The sequence below is a fragment of the Equus asinus genome, chromosome 25, assembly GCF_041296235.1.
Source record: "Equus asinus isolate D_3611 breed Donkey chromosome 25, EquAss-T2T_v2, whole genome shotgun sequence".
Lineage (NCBI taxonomy): Eukaryota > Metazoa > Chordata > Mammalia > Perissodactyla > Equidae > Equus > Equus asinus.
In genome coordinates, this window is record NC_091814.1 from 21521213 (window position 1) to 21545652 (window position 24440).

The 24440-nt window shown below is 39.0% G+C and overlaps 1 long non-coding RNA gene across 5 annotated transcripts in view; it reads right to left on the reverse strand.

The window, feature by feature from the left end:
* Positions 1 to 24440, reverse strand: part of LOC123280788 (uncharacterized) — a 51336-nt gene extending 26896 nt beyond the window's left edge. Inside the window, exons 1-8 of one of the 5 annotated variants that reach the window (XR_011498077.1) lie at positions 24306 to 24408; positions 23421 to 24012; positions 9947 to 23336; positions 9326 to 9377; positions 7390 to 7441; positions 6273 to 6326; positions 5886 to 6120; positions 4915 to 5119 (exon numbers count right to left, since the gene is read on the reverse strand). This is a non-coding gene — a long non-coding RNA (uncharacterized lncRNA). Of the gene's footprint in view, positions 1 to 4914; positions 5120 to 5885; positions 6121 to 6272; positions 6327 to 7389; positions 7442 to 9325; positions 9378 to 9946; positions 23351 to 23420 lie in introns of all 5 variants that reach the window. The other 4 variants (XR_011498078.1, XR_011498075.1, XR_011498079.1 and 1 more) reach the window with 4 other exon arrangements.

Sequence of the window (24440 nt, forward strand, 5' to 3'; positions counted from 1 at the left end):
GATATAAATATGAATAAGAGAAAAAAATGATGATTTATAATATTGAATTTAAAAAGTTCACGAGTCCACAGTGACAGTCAAAACAAAAATTTCAATGGTATAGAAAAGGGAGGGAATCTTCTTTTTCACGGCACAATGCCAGCAAATACAAGTATATAGGAATAAATGAATTAGAGGAGTTCCAATGTACAAATACAAATATGATAATTGACACACAGCAAGGATCATTAAGAGATGGTAATACTTTTAAGAGGAAGATCCGTAAAGAGGATATTCATACACTCTCAAAGTACCACTCACCAAATTACTTACTAATGATAGAAAAAAAACTGTGTCTTTACAATGAACAGATCTCATAGGTCCCTCCATAACAAAGTGACCCATGCTAGTACGGCAGTCACAGTGATGGACAAACTGGGCATTCTTGGTCTCCAGGTGGGCTTCACTAAGAAGCACCCAGTATAAACTCTGTAGTGTTCTTGGCAAGAGGGTCGGCCTGTGCTTAGTCATGAGGAAGTGGTCAGACAACCACATAACGCAGACCATTGAGCCTGATAACTGCCCTGACCTCTACAAACAAGGTAACGTCACCATCACCAAAAACAACCACAAAACGTGAGAAGAGATATAGGGACTAATGAGATATAGTATCACAATATTTTCTGCGCTTTGGAAACCCAAATATCTCTTCTTTTTGTCATCTTATTTGTGGTGAAAAATCCCTTCACTGTTCTGTTTGCACTTTAAATTGATTTGCTGTTTTAGATTTTTTTCATCAAGTAGAAAAGCTACTTTTTATGATACAGTTTCTTTCAAATCAGTATATCCAGAGTACTTGGCATCTGAGAGAGAGAGAGAGAAAAAAAAAATCAAATGTTAGTCTTTGTCAGGTCCTGCTGATAGCTGAGCCTGGAGGCATGGCTATGTGGTGACAGAGGCCAGCAGGAAGCTGAGCTCCTGTTGAGGGGAGGAGCTGAAGGAGGAGCACAGGCTGCTGAAGGGGAAAGTGAGAGCCACAAGTTAGAAGAAACACCTCCCTGCACTTCTATCCAGGCTGTGGTGCAGCATCAAGGGACTCCTGTCCTCGCTACACCAGGAGCCTGGTGACATCCCAACTCAGAGCGGCTGCAGAGCCTTAGCCAGACCCCTACCAGCCTTTCCTCAGCAGCCACTTCACTCCTGAAGCCCCTCAGTCTGCAGCAAAGTGATGGCTTTCCTGCATCTCCCAGGGAGGGATGTGCCCTAGCATCCATCCCCCACATTCAGAAACAGACTGCTGTCGGAAGGAGAGGACCCTTGGTGGAGAAGCACACCCTGTTTAACTCCACGTCCCAGTCCTCTGAAAAGGAGGGGCAGGCTATGGGAGAGCCCTAGAATGTGAGAGCCAACTGGGACCTCAGAATATATCGAAATCCAGTTCTACCTTTTACAGATGAAGAGGTGTGGTACCAAAGGGTTAAGGACTAACTGAAGCCACAAGACCTGTTACTGACAACCCTTGAACTTGAACCCAGGCCTCAGGCCTTTTTATAATTTTGGGGAAGGTGAGAGGAAAGGCTCCAATCTGGAGGTGTCAACAGGCCATAGACACTGTTGCGTCACCTTGGCTCAACAGGAAAAATGGTTTTACAGAGAAATTCTTCTCCAAAGAGACTGAGGAAAGAACCAAAAAAGGAGAAACTCAAAATGGAATTAACAAAAAGAAAGCAAGGACGGTAACCATGGCCCCATGCATTTTCCTTCATTCTTTAGCGTTAATTCCACACCAGGATACACCTTAGGTCATTTCTAGAAATATTCTCAGCATCTAAACCACAAACTCTGAAGGGGAAGCATGAAGCACCTGGTTTGACTATGTTCTCTCCCACTCGCCCTTTATTCCCCACAAAGCACTGCATAGGGAAAGATTCTTTTTTAGTCTTTTGTGCCAGTGCAAAGAATGGCATAAAGAAGCATAAACAAACAATCTTTTTCCTGTTTCAGTTTTTATTTACTATTATATTCTCTTTAGGGGAAGGAACATAATGATTCTCTTTGAGGATTTTACTTAATGACAAAAATTGATCAATACTAAAATTGTCAATCTGTAATGCTGAACCCAGTGGGCTTGAAATCAATTTGATGGAATTTAAACTTCCAGTTTTATATAAAAAATATTAAAGAAAACACTAAATTTTATTATGTGTAATAAGGGAGGTATTGTTTTATGTACAGTGAGTTTCAAAGAAATGCAAATTTCTTATTTTATCTTGTATTCAGAAAAGTTTGAGAAACTCTCCTCCAGCAGAGAATTTAGAAATCTAATCTATTCATCGATCTCTTTTTCTTCTCGCCTTTTTTCCACGTTGTACAAATAGTACTGTTGAGAGAGGCATACAAATTCCATCAATGGCTGATGGATATTCAGGCTTTTCGATGAAGTAGCCACACATTTCGCGCATTTCTATGTTGAAACTGAGATCATCATAGACGAATGGTCCTTGTCATGTCTAGCTGCATGTTAGAATCCCTGGGAAGCTTTTTAAATCTACTGAAGCCCAAACCCCACTCCTGACAATTTAAATCAGAATCTCCAGGTGGGAGGTCAAGGCATTGATCTTAATTAAAATTTAACCAGGTGCTTATTACATGGCAGTGTTAATGCCAGCTCCAATGAGGCCCTGAGGTGAGGATGCTGAGTCCCTGGAAGCCCCATGCAAATTAGGACAGGCCTGCACATCTGGGGCCAAGGAGAACCCACACTCCAGGCCAGTCCAGTACTCCCATCTGTGACCCATGTTCTCATTTAGTTTTTGTAATCAGGGATGTTTCTCCTCAGCTTTGACATTTGTAATTCACATGGAGAAGTCCAAGGTTAAGAGTTGTCCTAGGTCGGGTTCCCTAAAAGATCCAGGAGGAGGATCCATGTGCAAGTGATCCATTAGGACAACAGTCCCACAAGAAAGAGGCAGTGGAGTTGGAGAAGCTGGGAAGGGAAGGCAAAGAAGCCAAGAAATTGTGTGATTTCAGACAAGTTGCCATGTATTCAGTGGCTTCAATGATGATCTTGTGATGAGAAGGACCTTGTGGCCAGGCTTCCCCGTGGCTAAGATGAAAGTAGAGAGGGAATATCAGCAGCAGGAACACAGCAGAGTTCAGAGAGCAAATGAGATGGAGCTGGAAGGGCCTGGCAGGGTGGCAGGCCCCATGGAAAACAGAGGGAAGGCCAGACAGAGGTCGCATCAGCTGTTGGACTGAAAAAATGAGGAAGAGACAAAAACAGTGGTAGATTGAGCTAAAATCTTGGCTAGAGAGCCATAAGGAATAAGTGCATCTAAGAGTCACCAATGTGATTGCCTTTGTACCCTAAGCTGAAGGCCAGGGAAACTGCATGTTAGTCTCCACTTGCTGAACAGCAGCTTTCCTTTGATAATCTTCTGATCTAGGGCACTTGAGGCATTAATGTAGCCAATGACTTGACACCCATGCTTGCTGACAGCCAAGCCCTCAAGAGCATCACCCTCCAGGTTAGGAGGGTTCTTCATTCTGAGGGAAGCATCAAAACCCAGCTCTAAAAATAAAACCACAGCCAACAGGATCCATTGTTATTCATGATCTTACTGTGACTTACTCCTCCACTCAGGAGGGACACTGAATAAGGAAAGTGGCCAGAACGAGAAAGGCCACTGAAAGTCAATGAGTTGAAGTCAATGGAGACACTTTGATATTTTCTTTTTTGTCGATCTTTCTTACACTACCCAATAATGATAAGATTGCCAGGAGGCAAACGTGCTCCCAATTGACAAAAAACATTCAAGAAAAATAGAATTGATAAAAACAAATAGTGCCTTGGTAGAGAAGACAAAGGCAAGGAAATCATGTGGACAGAAGTTGTCCCATTTGGAAGGAAGATGTTGTAGAGATCATGCAAAATCAGAGTTGAAGCAAAACCTTATGAGAGAAAAGCACTGGCAAAAATTAAGCCTGGGGAATTTACAAAAGTTGCATAAATACATATTTCATATATGTACACTATATATAAAGTGTACACCAAATATACATGGTGTATATTACATGTGATATAAATACATATATGTATATGTTTATCTAATTGAACAAATGATTAAACAGGGATTTTGGAGACATTGAAGATATCATTCTAAATACTATTCTGCTCTGTTAAAGTTGGAAAAAATTTAGAAATACAAGGAGAATCAGAAAAGCTGTGGTGAGAAGCAGATGACCTGTTAAATGCTAGGGAAGAATTACAGGAAGAGAAGAATGAGGACAAAACAAAGAGCATTAAACTATTTGCCACAGAATGATAGTTCCCCCCCCCCCAAATTCATATGTGGAAGCTGAATCCCCAGTATGATGGTGTTTGGATGTGGGGCTTTTGGGAGGCAGATCCCTCATGAATGGGATTAGTGCCTTTATAAAAGAGACCCAACAGAGCTCCCTTGCCCTTTCCACCACATAAGGATAGAGCAAGAAGACAGCCATCTCTGAACCAGCAAGGGGCCCTCAGCAGGCATCGAATGTGCCAGCACCTTGATTTTGGTCTTCTCAGCCTCTAGAACTGTGAGAAACAAATTTCTATTGTGTATAGGCCACCTAGTCTATGGTATTTTTGTTATAGCAGCCAGAATTGACTAAAAACTATCCTGGCTTAAAAATCTAGCATGTAGCCTGATTTCATGCTCAGGACTTCATGGAAAGTGAGCAAGAGAGAGAGAAACTGAGCCAGTGGGGCTGAGTCTTGGATGGGATTGGGGGAAGGCAAGGAGAAGTAAAAGAGAGGCTAGAGGGAAGAGAAGACAACAAAATACCCTAAGATCTGACGGCACTTGTCAGGGCTACACCTCCCCTGACACTTGCTGAGACCTTTCTGTAAGACCTCTCCATGTGGGAAAGGTGTGCTCCTTGTCATCTTACCTCCACTTGAGAACACAGGTCTTTCCTAGTTTGTCAGCTGAGGTAGTAGCCAGACAGATAAGCACCAGGCAGCCTCAGGCTCCAGGAGGAGATACTGATGGTGATGTAGGGTGAGGATGACCACCACACAGATGGAGTGATCTCAGCGTTTGAAAGTTCAGTTTTAAGAAGATTTGAGCAGAAGTGGATTCTGATGAGACAAAAACTGAGGACATGGCCATGGAGATGAATGGAGATGGTGAATTAAATGGAGTACCATAACAGAGACTGATGTGTGCACTTTATGTATGAAGGTGGCCCTTTATTTTTAAAAAGAGGGGAAAAAACAAAAACTAAGCAGGAAATGGAGTTGTGGTTCATTATTTTTATTGTGACTGAATGTACCTAATACATGGTTACTGTGGGCAGCTAACAGAGGAAAATTAACTTGGTGATGGATGTTGAAAGGAGAGGGAAAAAATTGGCAAATGTGCCTTTCTGAGAAATCAAGGGAAAATGGGATCCAGAGGAAGTGGAGACCATAAGCCTGCTGTACCTCAGATGAAACAATGCATGTGAAACACCTTTGTAAGTGTTAAAGCACCAGAAAGATACAAGGGTTAAATACGCCATATTCATAGCTGTTATCAGGCAATTTTTATTAAAGCAGGTGCTCTGGATATTATGTTGCTTAATACACCCAACAGTCATGGAATGTAGACATAATTTTCAAGGGTTTCAAATAGGTGAATTGAGATGTAAATACCTAAGAAGATAAATAACTTGGCAAAGTTAAGCAAGCAGTGAGTCGCAAATACAGGACCTGGGGCAGAGCTGATCCTAAGTTCCAGGCTCTCGCTCACCTCACTCTACTAGAGTAACACGGTTTCAACCTGACCTGAAGTGGGCATGGGAGAGACCCCATTGCCTCCCCCACCCACCATCCTGTGATGACTAACAATGGTCCAGAGCTATCCCCTTTTCTCTCTTACCTTAGAAGAGTGGCCACTGGTTTCCAGAATCACTGTTGGCTGCAAAGCTCCAGATGGTGGAGGAAAGGCCAAGCCTGGCTTTACTGTCACCACAATCAAACTGGTCCAGCTGCAGCGGCAGATAACTGGTCACCTGAGTGCTTGGCTGCAGCTGTGTTTGTAAAACTTGCAGCTCTGGCCTTTGGAAACTCGTTTCCCCTCAAAGGCCCTCGGTGACCGGCCTCCAGGGTGGGAGCTGAAAGGAGAAGAGGGCTCAGTAGGACCATTCCGAGTTTTTCATTACTAAGCCCTCTCAGACTACCCATTTCTGATGTCCTGCTTATCAGTGAAATCACCCAGGTATCTAGACAACAAAGGCAGACATTATGTACATGAAGGAGATGTCACCTTTTCACATGTGCCTGGGGATGCTGAGATGGCAGGTTCCAGGCGGCAGTATCCCTGAAATCAAAAATCACCCACTGAGTCCAGAGGACTTTGGATGGGCAGATGAAGTCATGCTTATTAATCTGTTTTTATTAACTTAGTCCTGCAGCCTAGAGAGAAGGTTCTAGAGAGGCCTCAGTAGATGGGGAGAAAGAGTTGTTAATGTGTACCCACAGAATAAAAGAACGAGGAAAGAAGTATGGCCTCAAGACTTCAGATCCAGTAGAAAAGGGAGTTGGGAAACTGTAGAACAGGGACCAAGTTACGAGAAACTTTGCAAAGTTCTGCAGTCTTTTGACTGTGCTTATCTATAATTTTTGCCTGCCTTCCACCCACCCACATATGAAAATATCTATTACCACACAGGGTACCAGCAGCTATAGGAAATTTAGTAGAAGTCTGAGCCCCTTATTGGAAACTTAGGGGCCAGAAGTGCTACAGAGTCAGACTTTGTGTTTCTTCAGGGAGGTAACAGAGAGCACAATCCCGTGTCCCACACCCCTCTGTGGGGGCTGGGCAGTTCTCCCTAAAAAACCCATATATTTCTACTGTGAAATGAACACATACTCTCAGAAAGTGGGCAAACAAAGTCTTCAAATAGCCTCAGGTCAGTCCAGGTCAGGCTCAGGCAAGCTCCTGGCCCACAGGGCCTGCTCCATAATGCAGTGCATACTCCATACTCCTGTCTCCTGCCCTCTATACATCTTTATTCAGACCAAAGTTTGCTTAACTGTTTCTTAAAAGTGCCTTTTAGATGTGTGTTGTCATTTAGATTCCTGGTAGCACACTATATGACACTCTCATCATTGATGTCTGGATTCATCAATCTTCTTCTGCTTCTCTGATTCTGTCTTCTCCACACTATCAAATGACTCTATGAGTACCACAAAGACAATAGACAACCTTGTTCAAAGCGCTATGCCATCACTGCTTGAGTGAATGAAATCAGCACCATCAGCAGTTTTGGTTCACCTTTGCAAGTGAAATCTGGGCTTACTTGAACCTCATGGTGTCTCCTTTCAGTTATTCTCGTCCATATTTTACCCTTGCTTATTAGCCCCTGAGCATTCATTGTTACCTGGGGATCAGTGATTCTTGTCCTTCTTCATTTTCATCATCTTCATGGTTTTCTGAAAACGAATTCAGAAATGTCCAGACAGAAGTTAAATAGTGCCCCTTCACCCATTACAACACAAAGGCCGACCCGGGCATGGAGACATCAATTATCTTTGTGTGAGGTCAGGATACACTGAAAGAATTATATTGAAAGTCCCATGTTTGACTTTAAAAACTGGCCTGGGGTGGTATGCTGATCCATCAGGCAAAATATCCCTGATTTACTGGATCACCATCATGGCATGCTCTGAGTTTAATTGGGCAAATATCAAATATCTTTTGTGTCCATATCACTGGATACTTGTCCAATTTCCCTCTGGACTTCTCTAGTTGTATCCTCACTCCTTCCACAAAGTTGCTTCCCCGACTCAGTGGCTCTATGTCTCCTCACAACTCTCACATAGACTCTACTCCATTCTCTAAAGGTGGATTAAAAAAGCCCTATGCTAGACCCCTTTATACATCCCAGCACTTCACGGGGACCTCCAAGTTGGCTTTTACAGTATAAGAGAGGAAAATTTTCTTTACGGAAAGTGTTCTAGTATAAATGAACATATCTACCACCAGATTCTACTCTTTTATCTAAATAAACCCCAGAGAGTGAGGAGTTTCATCCTTTTCTGAAGTGCTTTGATGAGTATTCCCTTATTTAATAGCTACAGCTACCATGCAGCACATTTTTTGGACTCATTTTATAGTTGAGGAAACAGAAATCCAAGAAGGATAAATCAATCACTAGCCTTTAGTTATAAAAGTCAATAATCAGGCAAGAAACTGAGAAACTCAGGCTTAGTCCAGGGCTCTTTTCACTCTAACAAGCTGTCTCCTGTCATGGCCTCCTTTCTGTGCTCTAACACTGGGTGGATGCTGAGTCCTGCCCCAAAAGCCACTGTTCATCAGGGAGGAAGAAGATACTTGGAACACCATGACCTCCACCCAGTGCATTTCTCCTCTCTGCTCCTACCCAGCCAATCCTGGTGGCTCCAAGTGCCACATGGAAACCAGGACAGCTGGGAAAAACATTATGCGTAGAGGTGTGGAATCTCTTGTGAGCCAGGGACCTTGGAGCAGCTCAGTGAAGTTAGGGCCTGTGGCCACCTTACCTGGGCTGAGCTTGCAGGCAAGGAACTCTGCCAGCCTCTGTCCCTCAGCCAGTTGCTCTTGGAAGCCCTGTCCCCAATAGTTCTTAAGGTCACTGTGGGTGATGAGGTCTCTAAGGTGCTGATTGAGTAAGAAAAACTCATTTCTCCCTTCTTGTAACTTCTAGCACAACCAGGTCAGCTCTTGTGCATAATTGTGAATTAGGAAATCATAATTCCTTAGGTTGGGTAGAAGAAAATATGTCAGAATGGAAAGGGAATAAAGATGAGTGATAAGTACTTCAACAGAGATTTCTTTAAATATATCCCCGAGGAACCCTCCAAGCAGAATTCTGGCACATGTTCAGTGACTGTTCATAATTTTTTAGAATATTTACATGCAGAAGCAACTGAATTTCTGAAGCACTGTAAATTTAGATCCTATGCCTTCTTCATATGAAAGTTCTCTTCTTTTTGTCTAGGTACTTTTCTTGCTATGAAATGCCTGCCAATGAACTAAGACCAACAGTGGAGAAAACAGATATGTATTCCTTCCTGATTTTAACGATGTAGAGGAGAATAGACGGTGTGTGTGAGCACAGAAATCCATGAGCACTGGATTAATTTAACAAATTAATAACAAGTCCAACCAATACAGTGACAGCAAAGAAAGCAAGCAAAATTAGCAAAAGAAATACTTTGTGGTTGGCTGATTCAATGAAATAGGTATATTCGGTAGTTTCTATTTTTCCCTAGGATGTCCAGACGAAATCTTCAAATATAACCTAAGCATTAACAGTCCATGATTATCAGAGTTACCTGGGGGCCATTGGCTCTTGTCCTTCCTTAGTCTTATGATCGTTTTGATTTTCTGTAAGTAAATTCAGACAGAGCCAGTCACATTACACAGTTCCTGCTTCACATGTTGCAAACACATGGAGATGATATAAGCACAGGGATATAAATAATTTCTGGGCAAACCAAGACCTTCTGAGAGGAACATTGCAGGAGGCCTCAAGTTGCATCTTGTGAGAAGTAGCTGAGCTTGCTTTCCTGAGTCATCAAGTATAGTTCCTGATCTGGTAGGTCATCAACACATGTCCACTGCTTCAACATTGGACAAACAGTTAAACATTTTTTTTCCCCTAGAGATCATGAAGAACTTGCCACGCTGCTTTCTAGACATGTTGCTGCAACTTGCCCCATCAGGTACCCTAGATTTTGTCTGTTTAGATGAGAATAGTCTTTGCAACTAGACTGATGGATGCAATCTATAAATTCTCATAAAGGAAAGAATCTTTGCTTCTTCAGAGAGCAGAGATTCTGATTCAAACCAAGATGGTCTCTAAGACATTTCTCTACCTATACAGAGCACAAAGAATGTGAAGGCTACCGGGGAGAGCGTTTGGAGATTTATTCTCTTTACAATAAAGTACTCACTGGCTACATCCAGAGCTGAGCAGACTCCATGCTCATCAGATGGGACAGTGGTACTTTTGGGAGGCTGGTGGGAGTCAGACAAATCACGGTGACTGGAAAGAGTCAAACACTGTCCATTCAGTAAGTCCTGATGCACATCATTTATTTCCTTCTTTTCATGCAGCTCTCCACTGAGCCCAGAGGCACAAACAGAACAGAATATTAAACAAGGAAGGATTGGACACCACAACTTCTCAGCTAGTCCTGACTGGAAGCCTAAGTGAGAGGTCACAGAAGGCAAAGGTGCTATCCCTTGAAAGAGGAGAAAGAAAACACACCTCCTCTGACTAGGGCAGAGTTTGGCTGCTATGAGGGCTGGAGGCAAGGAGAGCAGAAGGTGCTCAGTGCACTGCCCAGATAACATGCTGATGAGGAAGGAGGTTCAACTGTCTCTGCATGGAACAGTCATGACACACAACACATAAAACTTAAGAGTACCACTCAATGAATTTAATATGTGCATGCATCACCACCTAAATCAAGATATAGAACATTTTCCATCATCCTCAAAAGTTCTGTTGTGCTGCTTGCAGTCAATCCCCATCCCCCAAAGATAAACATATTCCGAATTCTCTCATAATAGATTAATTTTGCTTATTTTTGCACTTCATATAAATAGAATGATGGACTATGTCCTCTTTGTTCTGTCTTCTTTCACTCAACATCTGGTTTTGAGATTCAGTATTAATAGGCTGTGTGTTAGTCATTTATTTTTGTTATTGCCAAGAAATATTCTGTTTTATGATTACAGCACAATTAGATTATCCATTTTTCTGATGGACAGAGTTATTTTTGCACAAAATAGCTATGAGTGTTCATGTCCAAATTTTTTGCAGTGATACCACTTGTTTCTCCTGGGTACTTATACTTAGGAACACAATTGCTTAGTGGAAGGCTAGAAACTGACACAGACTTCTGAAAAGTAGTTGTAACAGTTTATATTTCCCTCCAAATATAAGCCAGTTCCAATTTTGCTACATTCTCACACACTTATTATTTTCAGCCTTTATAAGTTTGGCCTTTCTGCTAGCTATGTAGTGGTTTCCCATTTTGGTTTTCAAAGCTTACTGGTCATATGGATATCTTTTGTGAAGTGCCTTTTCTAATCTTCTGCTCATTTATAAACTAGTTGACTTGCAATTTTCTTTGTGATTTGTCTAAATTCTTTATATATCTTCGATAAGTCCCTTGTCAGATATATATATTGCAAGTAATTATTCCTGATCTATGAATTGCCTTTTCACTTTTTAAATAGTAATTTATGATAAGCTAAAGATTCAATATTTTATAAAATTCAGTTTAATCAATTTATTATCTATGGTAAGTTCCTTGGTGTTATGAGTAAGAAATCTTTGCCTACGCCTTGGTCATGAAAATATTTCTATTTTTCTTTCAAAAGCTTTGTAATTTTTATTTTCACATCTCCAATTAACTTTAATGTATTGTGGGAAGTGGTTTTTAATATTAACTTATTTTTAAATAAATATCCACTCATTCCAGCACCTCTTACAGAAAAATCTTTCATCACCCCAGTTAAGCATATTGGTGACTTTATTTTTTTAAAAAATCAAATAATTGTATATGTGTGTGGGTAAATTTTTTACTCTCTACTCTTTCACATTGATATATTTATGTTATGTTTACTTCCACCGATACTATAGTATCTTGATTACTGTAACTGTAAAGTGAGTTTTGAAATCTCATAGAGTGTGTCCTCCAACTTAATTCTTCCTCAAAATTGTCTTGGCTATTCTAGGTATTTTAATTTACATATACGTTTTAGAATTATCTTTTAAGTTTCCCCTCAAAAATACTGCTTCAATATTAATTGGAAGAATGTTGATTTGACATTCTCACAATATTGAATCTTTCAATCTATGAATTTGATATATATTTTTCCATTTGTCTAGGTCTTTACTCTCAGCAATAGTTTTCAGGAGTCTTCATTGTATGCATTCTTAAGCATTTAATGATTGTGGATGTTAATCTCCATTGTGTTTTACTGAATTTCATTTTTTAAATACTCAGCGCTAGTATGGAGAAATACAATATATTATTATATGAATGCTATTGAGGTATAAATTTGGTACTGTAGACTGCACTTCTTTAAAGTACACAATTAAATGCAGTTTGACAGATGTATACACTAATGAAACTACTGCTACAATCAAGATACAGAGCATTTTCATTATCTCACAATTTTCCTTGCGCCCCTTTGCAGTGCATCGCTCCCTCAATCCTCAGCCCCAGACAACAACTGTCATACAGATGGTTTGCATTTTTAATAACTTTATATAAATGGAACCATACATGTACTCTTTCGTGTCTGCATTCCGTCCTGCAGCACAATGATTTTAAAATGCACCCACATTACTACACGCATCAACAGTTCATGCCTTTTTATTGCTAAGTGGTGTGATTTTGTATGCTTGTATTGTGTCTATTTATACATTTCCTGGACATTAATAGATATCTATGAAGTTTCCAGGTTTTGGCTATTATGATTAAAGATATTATGATATTCATGTGCATATTGTTGTGTGGATATAGTATGTGAATACCTGAGAGTGGAACGTCTGTTGATACGACTGGTATATGTTTAACTGTGATTCCACTTTTCAAAGCAGTTGTACCATTTTTCATTTCCACAAGTGTGAGAGACTTTTCATTGTTTTGCACCCTCACCACATATGGTATTTTCAGTCTTTTTAAGTTTAATCATAGCAATGTATGTGTAATGGTAACTCATTTCAGTATTAGTTAATTTCCCTGATGACTGAGTTGAACATATTTTCATGTGCTTTTTAGCCATTTATACATCTTCTTTTATGATGTATTTCCTCAAGTGTTTTGCCTAATCCTTTCATTGCATTGTCTTATAAGACTTCATGATATATTCTAGAGACAACCTTTTGTTGGAGGTAAATATAATTTCTCCTATTCTGTGACTTCCCTTTATGTTCTCTTAATAGTATCTTTTTTGGATATATATATGTATATAGGTATATAAATATATATGATCATTATTTATAAAAACATTTCATTATTATATATTTATTTACATGTATAAATACATTTGATATCTTCTCTAAAAAATCATTGCCTAACTTAAGTTTGCAAAGATTATTTTCTTCTATTTTCTTTTAAGCAGTTTTATAGTTGTAGCTTTTACATTTATGTGTGTTATCTATTTTTAGCTATATTGGAGTATGATTTGAGATAAGGGTTGATATTTTTTCATATGGATGTACAGTTTTTCTATTACCATTTCTATCAGAAAATTCTGAGGCATTTTCTACACTGTCTCCAAGAGTTCACCAGTTGCCTACAGTGATGTCTGCATGCTAACCAATCCCTTGTAAGCATCCCTTACTTCGCTGTTTCCCATCTCTACTCCCTATCAGCACTTCCTGAAATCAACTCCCAAAAAAACGCTTATTCTCAAATTCTTTTCTCAAGATCTGCTCCCTGGGGAACCCAATGTAGAATAATTTTAAGAAACAAATTCAACTGTATATTTGAAATTCTGCTGATTTCACTCATGAAAGTAGAAACTCAGCCTCTCTGCAATTAAATACATAAGATTAGGCCTCAAAGTTTTACTAGGCCTTCAAATTACTGTGTTAGGGGTTTCAGTGATATTCTTGAAGAGAAGACATGGGCCATTCAGGCTCCTACAGAATTTGTACGTCTTCTGCAATGATTTAAGTCCACCACCCAGTTCTCCTTAGCTGTGAGCAATACAGAGGGGTGGAATATCATGAAACCTCATCTTAGGGTTAGTATAATTTGGACAAAAGTATGAACCAGATAATCTACCTATGTCATGCCCAGCTACGTAAATGTTACATAAAAACACGTTGTTCCTGGAATGCATAGCATAAGAATAAATTTATAATAGATCTACTCTTCTACAAGGGGAAATTTTCATTATTATAGTAACAATCCCTATCTCTAAAAATATTTTTTATTTCTTAAAGTCATTTTGTCTGGTATTCTTTGGTTATTACTTGCACACTGTAACTTTTTCTATTTTTTTAACTTTTGTTTTCCCCCTGCTTCAGCTAGATCTCTGCATACAGTATTACAAAGAACATATAGCTGGATTATTTTAGAAAGTCATACAATCTCTGTTTTTTTACTGGAGAGTTTACTTATATATAGCACACTAATAAATAGGAAAGTGTTCTAACATTTCATTTTTTAATTTGAACAAATTTTCTATATTTTCATTTGCACTTATTTTTGCTTTTTAAAAAATGATTTCTATAGCTTTCTTTTAATGAATCAGGAACTTCAACTGCCTCTCATTTCCCTTAGTCTTGCTCTGTTCCTCACCCACTGTGTTAAGATAATCTAAAATTTTGCTTTTGTGCTTTTGTCATTTTCCTTCTCTATTTTCTTTCTTTGGTCTTAATCTTATCTATTATTTTTAACTTTACTAAGTTATTTGATCATGCTTAGCCCTCACAGGACTGTGATTTTGCCTGGATTTGCTTCTCTTCTTACTTGGGTGCTTTCTCTAACAGAAAGTGTATTTCAAACCTTCAGAAGCCTTGAATGCTTGAGAATAAATGAACTATACCCTGCAGATGAATGACAATTTATCCTTACACAAAATTTCAGGTTCAAAGTTATTTTCCTTCAGTATGCAATACTTTAATTAAAATGCTTGGGACCTAATAGATTCTGAAAATCAGAAATATTCTGATTTTAGAAAGGCAAAATGTGTATATACCTTGCTTATGTAACACTCAGCTAGACCTGCATGAATACTTGGCAATTTAAACACAAAATTGCTGCAACATATAATTTCACACTGAACAGGAAAAATAGTGGCTATAAATAAGCTGATATCAGTTCAGTTGAGGCCTGGCAGCCAAATGAGTTTTGACTGAAGATATTCTTAAAAAGAATAAGTTTTTACAACTTTGGGGATTTTGGAATTACAAGTAATTATTTGCGTTCCTATACCTTAAGATATTATTCCACTGTCCAAAATTCTGCTGTCCGTCTGAGTCTGAGTTCTTTCGTATGCGATCTATTCTTTCTCTTTGGAAGCTTTTAGAAAGTTCCCTGGTTTTTGTTATTCCTTTAATTGTATCATAAGGTGTGTAGATGGGGGAGTTTTTTTCTTCACCTCATTTGGCACATTTCCTGACTTTTGATCTGAGGTAATTCTTCTCTCTTTAATTCAGAAAGATTTATTTATATCTTTTATTAAAATATACTTTCCCTACCCCCTTCTATATTTTTCTTTTCTACTAAGATTACCATTATTTGGATGATGGCAATTTTATACTTATCTCATAAGTTTTCTTTTATATTTCCTTTTTTCTGTTTTGCTGCTTCATTCTGAGAGTTAATCTGATCTTCTTACTAAGAAATGCATGAATCTTGTGTATTCCATTATTTATCCCATGTCTTGGTTTCTTTATTTTAACTAACATTTTAATTACTGACTATTTCCACTTGATTACATTATGATTTCTTGTCCTTGTTTCAGTTGCTAATTAAGTATATTTGGCTAGCTTATTTTAAAATCATGGTTCATCTATTATAATATTCTAGTTTAAATGGTATATACTGTCGGGTTTGCTGCTATACTTTTGAAGCAGTTTTTGAGGCACTTTTTTGAAAGAGCTTTACTCATCAGATATCTGATTAGTTTTTCTTGTGTCCCACTCCCCCTTGGAGGAATCTACTACGTATTGGTAGTCTTATAGCGAGAAAGGCCAAAGTCAATATTCAAAATTAGGTCAATGCTATACGTTAAAGAAGAGGAGCCCAAGAGTAGAGAGTCTAAAACTCTCAAAACTACACAATACCATAAAACTACAGTTAATCCCTCTGCATCAGACAAATCAATGGTCACAGTTTAAATTTTAAATTCTTTAAGAGAATTATCTTTAGGAGGGGTCAGCCTCCTTTGGAAGTAATGCACCAGCATCAGAATAAGTCACACCTATTCTATCTGCTGCTTCTCCCAACCTGTCCTGTGCTGTGTCCTGATTTGATCCTTGTGGACACCAGCATCTGGCCCTCTGAAGCCTTTATCTGTATATACAGGAAACGGAGAAGCAAGGATTTCCCCAAGGCGACTTGAGGGTAGGCAAGAGCAGAATTTAAATCACTTTTCTTTATTTTCTAAATGAAGCCCCCAGATGTCTTCTGCCTCAGACTGCAGCCTCTACCACCACCCCACACAAAAGAGACCAAACTAAGCTTTGCTGTAGATAGGGGTTTCCCAAATGGTTTTGCCTGTTTGTTAGATCTAAAAATCTAAAATTTCCTCTACAGTTTCTCCAGGATTTATTTGGGGAGTCTGAGGGGCAGAGTTATCAGCCTGTGCTCATTTGCCGTCTTGGTCCAGGTGACCATGGATGGAACCCTTGTGTAGTCATTGCCACCTGAAGCTCATTGTCACTTTGCTACTTCAATGACATATGTTGAATGACATATGTTTGCTACTTCATTGACATATCTCAAGACAGCTCTACTTTTCCAATGCATATGAGCTTGGAAAGACCTATGCAACACCTCCCAAGGCCCTGCCTGCCTAAACATATCACAAGACAATTTTAGGGATATTTATAGTAATGGTATTTTTAACTATTATTTTATTGGTCATTTAAATGGGTAGAGAATGTATTTAAAATTATAATTCTAATCTTTCTTTAAAGTGACTTTATGTGAATACTAGCATCCTCAGGCTTTATGTTGAGCAATGAACCCAGTTTCCCTGAGAAGGCAAACTGAGGAGGCTTCCTGTTTGCCTTATTGTTGAAGAGGAGGTGGGTGATGACTAGATGAGTGCAGAAATAAATTTGGCCAACTGAGGCTCCCACACTGAAAGGTTTTGTGCTGCCCTCTGGGGATAAGGAGATGGAGAAAGTGTTACCAAACCAGGGTCGTTTTTGCCCGACGCCAAGAAAGCCAAACACCGACATGATGAGATTGCAGCAAAGAAAGAGTTTACTCACAAGGCAGCCATGTGAGAAAGTGAGAGCGTGAGTCGCAAATTCACTTCCCCCAAAATAGGGACTCAGGGATATTTATGGAATAGGGGGCAAGGTGGTCTGAAATGTGGAGAGAGGTGATTGGAGATGAGGAGAGGTGAGGTAACTGATGATCTGTGCAAGTGTAGTCAGACTTCATGCCTCTTCATAGGACCCATATTCACAAAATGGCAGCATTAGCATCATCTGAGGGTGGAGTTTTTAGCCTCTTGAAGTCAAAAGGTCGCCTCTCGGACATCTGTGCAGGCCCAGTTGATGAGTTGGTGGGCTCAACTGGCCTGAAGTGGACAAGGAATTCTAATTCCTGAAAAACAGCTCACATACCCATTACCATAGTGATCCAGGCTCTGGTGAGTTGTTATCTATAGGAGACCAGTGGGAGTCAGATAGCATATTGCTTAAGCAGCACCATTAACAGTGGGTGGGTTAAATGGCTAAAAGCTGTAATCAGTAATTATAAAAAGGAAAAAACTTTAGTACCTAGATACTTAATCATCAATGGCTGTTTGCCAGGTTCAATCCCCCTTACTCTTTGGTCATTCCTCATTCTTGAGGGATTTGGGGCGACAACCAATCTAGCTACTTCCTGCTGAATTGGGGTGTAGATCAGGGTTAAAGGAATGAAACTGTCTAGCACTCATTTGGAAATATTCTCATGTTCCCAGCTTACCAGAAGGGTAAGAAGTATAAATAACCCAAATTTTAATAGTCCCTGAAAAATAGACCTAATCACAATGGGGCCTCCATCTGATCTCCAGGTGGAGCAGACAACTGGTCTCAGTTCCTGATAGTCTTTTGTTTTACTGGATATGAATCAGAGACCAGAGTAATGGCCTATACCCTGATCTTTCAGATGTCATTGATGATGGCCATCAACACAGACTCTCTGCCTGGGGGTCATCACATTCCTAAGGAACTCAAAAGAACAAAGTTATCAACTTATAGCAGTTGAGAGGGTCCATAAAATCTACAGAGCATGTCTGGGTTAGTTAATCAGAGGTCATTCAAAGTTACAATATGGTTTCTTTTTCACAATATCACTTCCCTTTTGTCAACCTTGTTTTGACCAGGATCAATCCTCCCTTTTGTGTTCATCTTCAATCTTGAGGGATTATCTTGTTGATGAGGGGCATAGGTTGTTCCATCTCATTGAACCAGTCTCTTAGTAAGACGGTGATGCAGGTGGGCTCCCAAAGTTCAGCCTATATTGTGTTAGCAAGTAACCAGGTATTTAATAAGAAATACTTCTAGAGAGACAAAAAGAAAAACAAGATTAATGGTAGAAGGAAATTATAAACCAGCAAATTATAAACCTTTCTGAGCCCAGGCAGCAGCCAGTCAAAAAATTTCTAGGTGTCAGAGTCGAAGCATCCTTTGCAGTTTGAAATGTCTCTCATAACGTCATCATGTGTTCAGGTTACTGAGTGTCTTACACAGCAAAAGACATGAATCTTTCTTAAGTTTATATCAAGTTGTTCAGCTTCAGTTTGCAAGGCTTCAGGATCAAGGGTAGGTTCAGTTCTCAATGATTCCAAATGAAAATGATGGAAAAAACTTTAAAACATTGATTTGAAGATTTGTAGCCAGATATTTCAAGAGACTAGAAAAATTCAGGATCCAGTCCAGTTAACAGACAGGAAAAAACCTCAAAGATAATTAACAGAACTAGTATCTAATATGTATGAATGTATACTATAGTTTTTGTTGAAACATAATTTTTCTCTCTAAAATCACCCTCGTTTTTACCAAAGATAGCCAAATTAAGACTAATCAGTTTGCAAAATAAGTTTCATTTCAATAAACTTGGCCCAATTATTTACATAGGTAGAGCAAGATTGGCAATTGATTATATAGGTTCTTTCCAATCTGCTTTGTTGGAACACTTTCTGAGGAATCTCAGATTGAACTTTAAAGGCCTCTTGAGGCCAGGAAAGCCAAGCCAAAAATTTGTCATCAGATTTTGCCTGCAATGCCTTTGCATATTTCAGTGGATTCCTCGCTTCTTGAGGTCCCTCAAAATATTTTGAGGTTCCAGACACCTGCCAGATAAGTATCTTCCATACTTACCCAGGATGCAGGAATCCTTGTGACCAAGGTACCAGGCAAATATTTCCAAGTGGCTTTATTCCACAAAGTCCAATCCTTGCCTCTCAAAAGCTGTCTGGTCATATCTGAGTCTATGCCTTTTTCTCTCAAATATGACATTCCAGTCAAAGCTTTAGTAATATAACCAATGTTTCCAATTGTGTTCTCTTATAAGGAGAACAGATTCTTACTGAGCTTATGCAAATAACTACATTACCATGAAAACAATACTCACTCATTAAAAGTTTCCAAATCCTGGAGTGATCAGGTGGGGAGAAAAGTCAATGTTTCAAGTCTTCTTACAAAGGTATAATTTATCAAATTGATATAAGTCATAGTTAGCATGAGAGAAAAAGACTTCCTTAAATTTGGAAACAAAAGAGAACCAAAAAATCAGCAATATCACAAATGAAAAGTCACATAAATCATAATCATCATCATCAGTTCATTCAGGCCTGTGTAATCGATTCTTGATCTTATTGTTCGATTGGCAGTTTTATGAGGTCATCACTTTCTCTATTAGAGTTCTGTAACTTCTTACCCAGTTCAGTTTTATGATCTGAAAGTTTATCAGAAACCTGTATTCCAGAGTAAGTGTCAGAGTCCTTTCCATGAATCTCTCTGAAGCTAAGACAAATTTTCAAAAGCAAAAAGCATCAGAGTAAAATAATAACTGTCTGTAAACAACAAAAGACTTGAAAATGGAAATTGACAAAGAAATTTGGTTAATTTTCTGACATAAAATTCTGGTTATTATTTTAAGGTGTTGTATGTCAGAAAATAACACCTTAAAATAATAACCAGAATTTTATTCCTGATAACTAGCACAGATCAGAATTTTAGGAATGTTATATAGTTTCAAAACATTTATATTAATAACATTTATCCACATAATATCACCTAAGAAAGCTTATCATCACTTATTTGACAATGCTTCCCATGTAATTTAATATACCAAATAAGCCTAATTAGCTTTGTGTCTTCCTCCTTATAGGAAGAGAGAGCAAATCTCTTTGAGGAGCCTCAGGGGCCCTCTGAAAATCCTCAGAGAAATTCTCTCCTTTCTTCCAGGCCAAAAGAAAGCCTCTATTCAGCATTTGAATATTTTGGTGTTGTGGGGGGGAGCTTGTCAAAAACATAAAAAGGGTTTAAAACACTTTTTCAGGTAGGAAACAACACTCAGTTATCTATTCAAAGTGACAACAGAAACTGTCAAGGTCAAACTGTTAAAAACAGTCAAAAAATCTTAATAGAAAGACCTTAGCATTTCTGAACATAGGAAATTATTTTAACAAAACAGATTTTCTGTATGTTAGGTAGACTTTCTCGAAAATAAAGAAAATATCCTTTTATAACCTCTTTATCAAGAGCGGACCAGAAGTTCAAGAAAATTATACTTTTGAGAGAGAAAATCACATTTTAACTTTTGTACCACCTCATTTTTGTTTTTTTACACTAAAACTCATTTACTTAATTGGACTTGCTTCGATCTTAGCCAACTTGACCAGGAATAAAACTCCTTTCAGAATTTCTCAATAACACACCTTATATAACTTTCTTTTTACATTCAGAATTTATCCCATGCTTTCCTTCTTCCCTTCTAGTACTTGAAGACAAATTTATCTTCCTTAACCCAACAAGCAAAAATATTTCCATTCTTTATACCTTCTTTACTGAAAACACAAATTTTAATTTCCTTTTATACAGAGCTGTGTGCCTTACTAATTTTTGGTAGCTTTAATTGCATATATTAATGAGAATTTTTAACCCTTATAGGCCTTAGTAAAAGCTGAAAACTAAGAAATTATGAACTGTCCTTTACATTAGCATCCTGTGGCTTGGAAAATTTATAAATGTGTTTTATAATTTCAAGAAATGCACTACTTCATGGTGCAATCTTAATAAAATACAAGACACCTTCACTAATAGACCCAAACACCTTTTAGTTTCTTTGTAATAAGAAGCCAAAAGTAGATAAATCTAGACACATCTAACAATAATGTTTCAGTATTTTATCTTATTTGAAAAATGACCCAGATATTCAGTGAGTTTTTTACCATATAATTTTACCTAGCAACACTTCAAAGTTTCAAGTTACCAGAAAGATTTTGGAAGTTATTTTAAATATGAATGTCATAAGACATAATTATTTTAAAAAGTTCACCCAACACTTTTATCTTTTTCACATCTATTTAGTTTACTCATTCCCAATAATTATTTAGGTTGCTTATAAAAATTCATGAGATGTTAGATAAAATTAGCCATTATTTTAAATTATTTTTGCTTAACAGTTTTGTAATAGAGATAACATCAGCTTATTTGACCAATAAATGTAAAATAAAGGCTGCATGTCTGCATCATATCCAGTGCTAACTCTGGAGGACATGCCCATTTTAATTGAACCAACAAATTTAAATAAGTTTTCATTTACCAAAGATTAATTTCATATCATGTTAACCTAAAAGACATTTGGGTTAATTTCTTTTCCTTTTAGAAATATTTTAGGTAAGTGCTTACTTTAAGTCAGTTAAACAGAGGTCTTAGTTTTTGGCCACACCATCCCAAGGTAAAAATATCATACACATATAACATACATATAGACACACATACACAGGGACTGCACAGCTATTGTTTTAAAATTACTGCCATGAATCAGGTACAAGGATCCCTGGTTATGAATCCAAATTTTGTTTTGAGCCTTTTTACTAATATTTGTGAAGAAGATACTAGAGATGCTATATTTTTGGTGCGGGCACTCTTCTGGCTATTTTTTGGCTTTTTCCCTTTTTTTTCTTCAGTCTTAGGAATTAGTGATGGACAAGATAATCCCCAGAGGATTTGCAAGCTCTCTGAGATAAAGGAAACAGGTGGAACTGCCTCTAAAGCTGCATTTCCAGTCTTACAAGGATTTTCCTAGGAAGCTTGCTCTTGATTTCTCAGAAACTGCATTGTAAATCAAATGACATTATGGGTTGATCAACCTCTCCAACTACATCATAAAGGCACAGACAAACCACTCAAGTTTTCTCCAAGTTGGAGTTTCTGGGGCATAACCCACCCAAAGTTGAAGTGTTTCCAATTAATTAAAATGCACCCAATGGGTGAGTCTCAGGAGAAGCTTGGGGTGTTCCCCATGGTGGTAAAGCACTGTCAGTGTCTGACTGACAGTGGACTGGAGAAGGGTGCAGAGACCGACTGCAGGTGTCAACATAGTTAAAAGATTTAGTCAAGTCCCATTCAGCCCAGGCACTTAGTCCCTGAGCCAGCATAAGGCAAGCCAGGGAGGCAAGGGGCAAAGGCCTGGAGCTGGCCGGAGCGGGATCCCAATGCCAGGGTTGAGAGTTAAGTCCCTAGCAGAAAGTTTTTCAAGTTTTGATTTTACAGAAGGTCTAGGTTCTGCTCACATCCAGCCTGATCTGAACCCAGACTTGATGACAACAGAGGAGGTGATGAATGAGACAGAAAAAGAAAGGAAAGAGGTGATCAGGCCTCTCCCTCTCAGCTTCTTCCCAAGAGTTATCAAGATAAAGGTCACACAACAGTTCCTGGACAAGACAGTTTACGGAATAAATTACTGGTCTCCTGTCCCCACAACTGACTTAGTTGGCACCTAAAATCCTCTACAAGCTCTTGACAGGAGACAAAACAGAGTTCCAGATTGTCAGTCAAAGGATTGACCAAGGGACCAACCTGGAATCACTCCAGGTGCCCAAAAACCAGAGGAGAGCTCCTGGGAGTGGAATGAGGACTCTCTGAAACCAGGCAGAGGATAGCTCCCAGGTTGGAACATGGACTCTTCAAAACCAGGCAGAGGCAGGCTGGGGGTGGGGTGTGGAGCTTTCATTAGCATCTTTAAGATCATGAGTGGAAGCTGAGATTCCAAATTTAATTTCTTAAGACTAGTCATTGTAAGAGCTCTCTGACTATGGCCACATGGTGCTACAGAAAAATGCCATTTTTTTCTTTTTCATGGACTTGTAACTGAAAGTTGTCTAATTTTGAAGAATGAAGCCTAGGGAGCTACTGGTGGGAGCCAAATTAGAGTAATTTAGACATGGCCAGTAAAAGTATACTTATGCTACAGCTAGAACCAGATCTCAAAAACAAACCAAGCCAAGACAAGCCAAGAGCATTTCTGTGAGGGGATCCCCTAATTCTTCCTTATTATTAAGCATCCTGGAAACCAAGATACTCACAATGAAGGCCAGACGAAGGCTTCCTTTGTCAGAAGTCCCAGAGGGCATCCCCTGCCAAACCAAGGCTTCATTTCAGAAGTCAGACTTAAAGGAAGAAGAAATAAGAATGAGGTCACTTGTACCAAAGTTACTCACCAAAAAGACGTCTTCCAAACCAAGAAACCATCTCTCTACTGCAAAGTGAAAATATGCTCCCAGCAGCTGCTGGACTCATTCACAGGTTCTCCACATTGGCAAGGGGCTGACAAATCTCAGGCAAAAATGTCCATCTGGACTTAGCTCCTGCCTGGCTCGTCATTTGTTACCAAACCAGGTTCATTTTGGCCTGCTGCCAAGAAAGCCAAACACCCAGACAATGAGATTGCAACAGAGAGAGAGTTTAATCACAAGGCAGTCATGTGAGGAAGTGAGAGCATGAGCCTCAAATTTGCTTCCCCAAAAAGATGGACTCTGGGATATTTATGGGATAGGGAGCACGATGGTCTGAAATGTGGAGAGAGGTGATTGGAGATAAGGTGAGGTGAGGTAACTGATGATCTGAGCAAGTGTAGTCAGACTTCATGCCTCTTCATAGGAACCATATTCACAAAATGGTGGCGTTAGCGTTATCTGAGGGTGGAATTTTCAGCCTCTTGAAGTCAGAAGGTCGCCTCTTGGACATCTGTGCAGGCCCAGTTGATGAGTTGGTGGGCTCAACTGGCCTGAAGTGGACAAGCAGTTCTAATTCCTGAAAAACAGCTCACACACCTATTACCATGGTGACCCAGGCTCCAGGAAGATGTTATCTATAGGAGCCTAGTGGGAGTCAGATATCATATTGCCTAAGCAACACAGTTAACAATGGATGGGTTAAACAACTAAAAGCTATTATCAGTAATTGCGAAAAGGAAAAACCTTTAGTACTTAGATACTTAATCATCAATGGCTGTTTGCCGGTTTCAAAAGGTTTTTAATTTGAGTATACCCCACACACTCCTCCCTTCCATTTTCTTCTCTGATTCTCAGATCTCACCCATATACCTTTATTCCTGGGTCTAACATGGACTTCAAAGGGCCTGACTGTTGTTTCTTGTAATTGCTCTCCTACTTGCTCTTGCCCTTCTTCACAGGAGACTCCTGGCATCCTCTAGACTGATTTGTTAGGGCGTCAACTTG